Source organism: Tachypleus tridentatus, chromosome 11 (assembly GCF_004210375.1).
Source record: "Tachypleus tridentatus isolate NWPU-2018 chromosome 11, ASM421037v1, whole genome shotgun sequence".
NCBI lineage: Eukaryota > Metazoa > Arthropoda > Merostomata > Xiphosura > Limulidae > Tachypleus > Tachypleus tridentatus.
The window spans coordinates 768127-776768 of NC_134835.1; the positions used below are offsets into that span (position 1 = coordinate 768127).

At 33.0% G+C, this 8642-nt stretch overlaps 1 long non-coding RNA gene across 2 annotated transcripts; it reads right to left on the reverse strand.

The window, feature by feature from the left end:
• Positions 1–5536: 5536 nt before the first annotated feature.
• On the reverse strand, positions 5537–8039 carry LOC143231573 (uncharacterized). 2 transcript variants are annotated; one of them, XR_013016987.1, is made up of 4 exons: positions 7971–8039; positions 7637–7763; positions 6423–6509; positions 5537–5774 (listed from the first exon to the last, which is right to left on the reverse strand). It is a non-coding gene; the product is annotated as an uncharacterized LOC143231573 (long non-coding RNA). The 2 variants fall into 2 exon arrangements; XR_013016986.1 differs by having other exon boundaries at positions 7915–8035.
• Positions 8040–8642: the final 603 nt, after the last annotated feature.

Consider the following 8642-nt stretch of genomic DNA (forward strand, 5'->3'; position numbering starts at 1 on the left):
CAAAATTAACGTGGTTACATCATACTAACAATATTCTGATACGAATCTGGAAAAGAGCAAATTATGCAAGAAGCCTTTCAGGTAAAAACCAAGGAACAACACCAGACAACATACTTAAAATCTACAAAACGTACATTAGACCCATAATAGAATATGCATCACCTGCCTGGATTAACATAGCACCCAAACAATTACAAAAACTACAAAGAATACAAAATTCAGTTTTAACTTCGGCATATAAAGTACCACGTAGCACTTCATCCACATTCATGCACAAGTATGCAAACATAGATACAATAGCTGAAAGACTCTTGCATAATTCTATAAAATATTTTAATAAGAATTGGCATAAAAATGATTTAATGTTTGATCTTGACAGATACCATGTGCACGATGAAAGTAGCCCTAAATACCTCTCAACTTTTAACATATATTTATGAAATATTAAACAAACTGGCCACCATGCACTTAGCACTTAAACCTAGTTTTATATTATTATACCCTATTTTTCTTATTTTATTTTATTTTATTATTATTACTACTAGTAGTAGTAGTATTTTATGTATGGAAGAAAGAAAAAAATATACATATATATATGTAAAAGAGGAAAAAAATTCTCGTCGAGTCCATGCATGGACAGCGCCCTGAAACGGGTCTGAGTACGGTGTCATACTCTGGCCCAAAGATATACCTATTAACAAACACTTAATGATAGACGCCATCAACGTTCGGGATGGAGGAAGAGGTCTGATGTACCTAACCCTCCTGGGTATTTAACATCACTACCAAAATACAAACACAGAGGAAGTCGAAGTCTGAGACGCATGTTTGTTTGTTTTTTGAATTCCACACAAAGCTACATAAGAACTATCTGTGCTAGCAGTCCATAATTTAGCAGTGTAAGACTAGAGCTAGTCATCACCACTCACCGCCAACTCATGAGCTACTATTCTACCAAGGAATAGTGAGATTAACTGCAGATTATAATGCCTCCACGGCTGAAAGGGCGAGCATATTTGGTGTGACTGGGTTCGAACTAGTGACCCTCAGATTACGAGTCGAACGCCTTAACCAACCTGGCCACGTCAGGCCCTTCTGAGACACATGGTCTAATTATACAATGCAGGCGTCTCAGAAGACAACATTAGATTTTATGTGGTCTCATTCTTAAAATTCAGATATACAGTTTAAACGCACAAAAAAAGACAAAATAAAGTACATGATTTTGTAACAACCTAAAAATTCACAAAGAGAACCTAGAGAATATTGGAACTATTTAAATTTAACAAAACAACAATAATCTATTCCAGTAAGTAAGACAATAACATTATGGTTAAAACAGATAAAGCTAATGTTCAAGCCGATTACTATGAAAATTATTTCAGTAACTTAAATTCTTCAAATTTTGACACCCGACACCATAAACAGGTAAACGACAACATTAACACGAACCCTTCTTCACTTCGTGCTTCCTGCCAACAACTTATTTGAAAAATGACAACAAACCAACTAACGTAAGATAGTAAACAGAAAAATCACAATTACTAAATTTAAAATTGACATAAAAACACTTAAAAACTCAGACACGATGGAATTATAAATATTGCTTTTAAAGCTTCAAACCTTTTAATTCAAACACTTTGAATCTATCAGTACCAACTGGTTACTATCCTAACACTCAGAAACAAGCAACAATTAAGAACAAATCAATTCCAGACAATTCCTACTCCATCAATTTCTAACCTGTCTTAGCAAGCTAGTGAAGAAAGTAATATGAAACAGGCTACCATACTTCTGTGAAACAAACAATCTGCTATTAGAGATTCAAAACGAACCAAGAAAAACAGACAGACAATAGACCACCTGAAACAACTAACGGAATAAATAGAGAAATCATTTAATAACAATCAATAGGTGTATTTCTAGATGTTAAAAGCATTTAACAGTGTCTGGCACAATGCCATAAGTTACAAAGAGCTAAATATCAATGGTACAGTAATTAGATGGATATCGAACTTTTATTATTTTTCTCTCTGATAACTCCAAATACGTAATGTGGTGAGGGTCGAGTTAGCCATATAGGGTGCTTTCTTTAGATAAAATTATCCTAAACTGTATTGTAACGACAGAGCAGAGGGGAATATTCCATCTCGACTTTGACGAAAAGAAATGATTATTTAAAGCTCTGGATACAACCTTGATATCCAATACTGTAACGACTTTTTTTCATATCTTTGACTTGTTTTGGATATATTACTTTAAAATAAACGGACTATGTACTGTTTTTTATAGTTGAAATATATCTACAACAAATCACAAGTACCTACAGTAAATAATCCTGCTTATACATACCTTAAAATCTGACTTACCTTCTATCGATGCTATAAAAGGAACAGCAACAAAACCTGTATCATGCGAGCTTAAAATTTAAATGCACACACATAAAATAGTTCGTAATCGTTACATTTAACAGCAATTTAAACTGGCACAAGTATTTCAAAAACGTTAACTCACAGTGTGTAATACTTGTATGTTGTGGTCCCCCCGCTAGTACAGCGGTACGTCTACTGAATTACAACGCTAAAATAAGGGGTTCGAGTCCCCTCGGTGGGATCAGCAGATAGTCCGATGTGGCTTTGCTATAAGAAAACACACACACTTGTATGTTGTGTACTGCGATAATCATTAAAATGTTATGTAAAGAAATAGGATCTTTTAAATGCTAGTAACGCTAATTAAAGTATTTTGTACGTTTGTATTAAATGTTTTGTATTATAATTATGGTTTAATTCAATTCAGTTAATGATCTATAAGAGTTAATGTTATGTAGAATTTATTATTAATTCGATATAACGGTTATAGTAACCGATGCTTTATTAAAGATATATAATAATATACAACAAAAACTTCATTGTATAATTTATTATCACAAACTTTAATCACTTCGTTTATTATTTATGGTTCTGGACTAGCAGCCCACTTATTACGAAATAGGCTTAGTTAACTCAAATCTGACCTTCGGCTTCTCAACCAAGCTTGTCAGTGACCTTAACTTGGTAAACTTTGTAATTAAGGATTGGTAACAGCAGTATACCAAAAGTACTATGAAGGAAAGTGACATTTGATCCCGTGTTATCAAAATTCTTTCTTCCTGCGGTAACTGTCTATATGCATGTTCCAGTTTGACATCATATATCGATTCGTTCGTTTTGCGAACTTATAGAAATGGAAAAACAACATGCATGATTAAACAAATCTAGGACTTGTTTATGTGCGAATTTCTGACAGCGTCTTGATACATTTGCAAGTTCTGGTAATTTAAGTAATAGCAGTCATTAAATAGTTAGATTATCATATTTAGTTATTGTTATTTAGAATTAAGTACAAAGTTACACTCTGGCCTATTTGTGCTCTGACCATCAAGGTTATCGAAACCCTGATTTTCACGTTGCAAGTCTACAGACATGGCGCTGTGCCATTGGGGAGGGGGGTTATTAAAGTTAGTTGTTGTAAACTGTATTAATATAGATGATATATTTAAATTGTTTTATTTTCACATAATTAAACACGGACTTTGACCACATGTGGAAGTACTGTTACAGTTTATTTATTATAATCTTACAAACAGTTGTTAAAATAATAGCAATTACATGTAAACGTATATGAAAGTCTGCCTTTGTACAATAATTCACACATTCCATAAAACTTTAGTTATGTAATAACACTTTTATGCATGCTACTTTATCTCGTATTTCACAAAGTCACATTAGTAAAAGGTTTTAATTAATATATGTTATCGCCCTGGTATGGTGAAGTGGTTAGGGCGCTCGACTAGTAATCTGATTCGAATCACTAACACACCAAACATACTCACCCCCTTTCAGCAGCTACCATAAAGCAATGAAACAAATAAGTGCTCTTTTAGCCAACTAAGAAACTAAAGATCTAGGCCTTCACCCTCGTGGTATAGACAATGATTGAAAAGGAGTATCAGAGAATTTTTCTTTTCCCGACTTGAAACATTGTAAAAATGTTATTGTTTCCCTAATCTTATTGAAGTTTATATTATTCATTGGTAAAAGTGTTGCGGTAATGACTAGCTGTCTTTCCTCTGGTCTTATACTGTTAAATTAGGTACGGCTAGCTTAGATAGCCCTCGCGTACCTTTACGCAAAATTCAAAACAAACATTATTGCTCCCCCATTTTCAGATCGACTTGGCAACAACTCAAAGACCATGAAATACACACTTTTCTATCTGTGTAGTTAAAGAGGTATCGCGATAACAATATTAACTCCCTCTCCAGTCACATTTCAAACTTCTCTGTTTTTGTACTGCATGTTGATATCAATTAATTCTTACATGTCTTCCTTACAGCTTCTTTCCGGGTACAGTCAGGGCTTTTTATTTGACGCCCTGGCCCTAAAAGTGGGTTTTCTCGGGGTACTGCCGTTTTCCACCACTGCTAAATTTTCAGTCTCATTGGATCTATAGATACAAATCCAGAAAAAAAAAAAAGAGGCCCGTCTGTAAGTATCAAAATTTTAGTTAACCAATGTCATGTGTTTAAATCATGTCGACATACTGGTTTGAAACTCTCTACTTTTTCCACTTCGACCATATCGACGTCAAGAGATCTTCAAGAAATTGTAAGCTGAACTTCTCCCTACACTCTTCACACGCATTCCGACTCGCCGACCCCTTTTCGCAGCTCGTATCGACGCTCCTCAAAGATATAATAAATCTGTGAACTTCATCAGGTCAATCGGAACCACCACTCGAATTCAAAAAACAAGATCTACCCTAATTCAGTGATTAAGTTTCGAAATTATGTGACAAATTAACTCTAGCCGCCTGTAGGGTGAAGAGAAACAATAGTTTCTGACCGCCCTGGGTTTTTTCGCCTCCCTTAGGAGTACCAATTAATAATTTAACCCGAATACCTACCACGTAACACACATCTCAAACTCTTAGTTCAGACTCTACAACTATAGACTATTCACTGTCAAGGTAGTGAAAAAGAGTTTTTACTACAGTTTTCTTTTCTACTCAAACTGGAGTTATTCGCTCTTTAACTCCACACCTCCGGAGTTTGCAGAGATTAAAATCAACGCAAACATTCAAGATATAATTATAGGATGTAAAGATCTACATGTGTATAGAATTTGAAAAACATCCATAAAAGTTAATTATGTTTTTCTATCAAATAAGATTTGTTATTTCGTTGCGCAGAAAGAAAACAACAAAATCAATCAACTTTGCATATTTTATACTTACTGTATTTTATAATGGAATGCTTTAGAATTTAGTAAGAAGTAATGGTCCAAGAGAGTATATTCAATAAAAATATGCGATAGTTTCGAGTAACATAATCGGAGCTAGAGAAGTTAAATTATATATACAGCGTGTGTACGTGACCTGCAGGTCCGTTTGTCAAACGTGCGTCTTGAAGTAACGTTATTGGGTGTGGTCATTTTTCGTCTGATATCGTATATGTTGTGTACACTATAATAATAATAATAATAATAATCATATCTTCATAAATAAAAACGAAGTTTTATTTTCACTAAATTAAAATAATTTATTGTAAAAAAACTGTAAAATTATATAAATTGAATAAAACCCATAATCAGATACACTTAAAAAGTAAAATTAATAATCTTCAGGTGAGGTGAAATACTGATACATGGATAACCTTTCCAAATGGTCAGTTACTTGTAGTATTCTTTGATGTAGAATGTTCAAGTCTTCTTTATTGAGGAGATTTCTGGTTGCTAAATTAAGACCAAATAACCCAATATTAGATTTTATCAAGCTAAATTATGCGTGAAAACATTGTAATATTAGAATCCATTTGGTAGTTTCTACAAATTGTTACTTATTTTCGAAGATCACTCTTCACGACATACATACACTCACAAAATAAGTCTACTTATATTTTTTCACACACTGGATCCATACTTGCATGGAAACACCACACGTTAAACCCACAACAAGAAATTCTAGTCTTTATTTCTTACTTACTTCCATGATTACTGAGAAGGAATGGAATTTTCAGATACCGTTTACTAAATTCAATGGGTATCTTACAGTTACGTTGGACATTCATGAGGACAGTGTTCAATTCATTGTTCTAAACGCGTATTAAAGTTTAGTCTGCACTGCTTTCCGATAACGAACAACCGAGAGGACAGAAGTTAACCAAACCAATAGCCCACAGAAGTGTTATCCTGACGAAAGCCCAAAATTGTTCTGCACAAAAACAAACACTATCATGCCGCGTTGTCAGCACAGGCGCTTAGTATTGTTAAAATGCCCTCTTAATCAACTATAAAACCAAAGACCTAGGCGTCCATCCTAATGGTATAGACACATTGAAGTTTGTTATATTAATAAAGTCATTATTATTACACCAAGCTTACCTTCTTTATAAGAGTTTTAACTTCATGTCTTTCTAAAAGGATAACAAATTCTTTGTCCAATACGCTTTTTGGGTTTTTCGTTATCATCTTAATTTTAAGACAAAAGAAAGAAAAACAATTACAGATTTGTTATTAAGAAACATCTATTACAACTAAATAGTTAATATGCATAAGGAAATATGAAGTTTGTAATACTATTATTTGCACGGTTTCACTCCCCTTCTTAAATAATTGTCTAACAATACCGTTATTAAGAAGAGCAACCTTAAAATATATTTATCATTTGGTTTAGTCCGCCTAAAACAAGGTTTATTTGTATTAATCGCTGTTATGAAGTACTCACGACACTAACTGCCCTAGCGAGATTTCTATGTTTCACTTAAGATAAAGGAATGAAGACCATAGACCCAAAGTTTCGTACTTCTATAGGCTTACCACTACATTTAGGGACAGTAAGATAGGCAATATAATTAATACCACCTGGTCGCAAAAACCTGATCCAAATTTAAAATAAAAAGTTAAAACACATCAGAGCCGAAAAACGAATTAGAGGCACCAGACCACGTAACCGTAATTCAGTAGTATAGAAAACAACTTAAGATTGAAATAAATTCAAGCAAAATCTGCAAAATGCTTTGCCAGGAATATAAATATAGAAAAAGCAAAAAAAAAAAACAAAGCAAACAGAGCAAAGTATTTCAATTGGAAAGTAAGATATGATGTTGAAAATAAAGAAAGGAGTGATGAGAAGAGCAAGTGACCCGAGAGGTCAAGATCGAAGTAGATTAATAGAAGAAAGCAAGTCTAGGTATACGATGATTGTGGAAAAGATAGGAACACTAAAGCCTCTAAAGAAATTGTTTTTTTGGTTTAAATACTCCACGAATATCAAATCTCCAAAAAGATTCCGAATAGTAGTTTATTTTTACCAACCGACGCCTACTGGGATATATGTCAAAGTTTGACAACTCACAAAAACAAAAGTTAGAGTAACAAAAAGAACGGTTAGTGATGGAAAGATGAGCAAATTGTTTCTAAATGATAAAACTGTTCCAGTTTTTTTGTTTAAAAGAACAAGTTATTCGAAGTTAACTTAAATTTACCCATTTTTAATAATTTAAAGTTTCCAACTACATTGGAAAGAAAGACAAAATTTAATTGGTTAAGTTTAAAAATTTATAAAGCGAGGAAGTCTTCTTACATATCAGACATACCCGTTTCAATTTCGAAAACGTTTTCTTATTTTGATTTCTTTTCACTTTTTTAACAGAATTAGGAAACCTATTGAAGATAATTTGAGAGTGTTGTTCACCTTTCCTGCTAGAACCCATCTCACCAAAACTTTTTCAGATAAACAAAACAAAAATACATTAACATTGTGTACTCCTTATTAAACACTTCTGCTATTGGTAGAATTAAAACGAATCAACTCACAACTAAACACTTCCACACTTATTCTTAAAACTTTAATCACACTATTAAACACGTATACCTTAAAATTAAATATAAGTTACGAATTATATTTCAACTTTTTGAAAAAAAAAACACGTTAAAATACGAATCAAATATACAACACATATAGATTTCTATAGAAAATAAAACGTTAATCGTTGTTAGCTCCTTAAATAGCACACTTAAGTACGTGTAATCTAAATAAGTACAACTTAGTTAGTTAGGGGGCGGGAGGATGTTATTCCCCTCAAAGTTATTATTTGCTTCACTATAAAGTATTCATGAAGAAACAGGTTTAGTCATGGGGGAAGTAACTACTTCCAAATAACAGGAGGGGGCCCTATAATATTCCTAGGGTAATTCCATGCATTTTGCGCTACACCCCTATATCACGTCACGTTTTTTACCATTATTTAAAGTATTTTCAAAAATGAATTATCAAACTCATAATTTGGTTGCTTATTTGATGCTTCAAAATAAAAATAGTTCGATTATTTATTTTGTTTTTAATAAAACAAGAACGGTAACATTCCTGATTTACAAAAAAAACAATTCCACTTTTCAAGAGCAACTCTAAAAAAACGGGAACATATGAGTTTTTAACTTGTTTACAAGATAAACGTACAAGATTATCTTGACATTTTGGAAGAAAAATCAGCAAAGAAATACTTAGCACGCTCTCACATTAAATCCATCTGCTGTTTGACAGCGATAGTGCTTGATTATTGTTAAATGATCTAAGGATGGACTGTAATAGTCTGGTGAAGT